The following is a 1,230-nucleotide window of genomic DNA, read 5'->3' on the forward strand; positions in this document are numbered from 1 at the left end:
AGAAGGAATCCGAAAGAGGTATGGAGAGAGTTGACAACTTTCCTAAGAGAAGAACATGCTTCAAGGAGAAGGGAGTGGCCTACAGCCTAGAACTGCCTTGACCAATATGATAGCCCCTAGCCATAAGTGGATATTTAAATTGAAATTAAATAAAATTAAGAATTCAGTCATTAGTCACAATAGCCACATTTCAAGTTCTCAGGAGCCAGGTGGGCTTAGTGGCTACTGTATTGGACAGCAGGAATATATAACATTTTCATCACTGCAGAAACTTCTGTTGGATGGCATTGGACTGAAAAATCAAGTAAGTTAAGGACCATAAAGTGTCCATAAAGTGGAACTTAGTGATGGGGAGGTCATGGGTAATCTTGATGAGAGCAGTTTCAGTAGAGTTGATGCGAGCAAAGGCCAGAGTGAGAAGTCAGTGGAGCTGAGGAGATGGCGGTAACAAGATTAGACAGCTTCTTCAAGAAGTTGGTGGAGTGGAAACCAGATCTGGTGTAATGACTGAAAAAGGAGGCTTGGTTGGGGAGATTGTCAATTTAGGGGAGAGAGTCAATAATCCTGAAAGCAAGGTTCCTGAGAAGCTAGAGAGGCTGGGACTCAGAGCTTGGGTGGCAGGACTGGCTTTATCTTCTTCCATTTTAATAGGAGAGAAGGACAGGCAGAACTACAGGTAAGTCTGTAGATTTGGTGGCAGGAAGTTTAGGGGATTTCTATCTGAAGCTTTCAATTTTTTTATGTGAATTTGAATGTGAGTTCATTTGCTGGGAGTGAAGGGTGAGGTGGCTATACGACAAGGGGGTATGAAGAGAATGAAGGCTTAACATTACTTCTGTGGAAAGGAGGAGAGAGAGCATTGTCTAGAGACTTGGTTCTCAAACTTCAATGTGCATCAGAATGCCCTGGAGGGCTTGTTAAAAAACACTGAGTGCTGGGTCCCACAGTGCCAGGGCTTCTGATTCAGTAGGTCTGAGGTGAGCTGAGAATTTGCATTTCTAGTACGCTTCCAGATGGTGCTGATACTGCTGTTTCAAGGACCATACTTTGAGAACCACTGGGTTTGCTAAACAACGCTGACATCAGAAACCATAAATATTGATGGTGTTGGTAGGGCAGAGTGTGAGGACAGTCAGGAAGGTTTGCTTTTGTGTGTGTGTGTTGTTTTTTTTTTACATCTTTATTGGAGTATAATTGCTTTACAATGGTGTGTTAGTTTCTGCTGTACAA

This window comes from Stenella coeruleoalba, assembly GCF_951394435.1.
Source record: "Stenella coeruleoalba genome assembly, chromosome: X".
In the NCBI taxonomy this organism is placed as follows: Eukaryota; Metazoa; Chordata; class Mammalia; order Artiodactyla; family Delphinidae; genus Stenella; species Stenella coeruleoalba.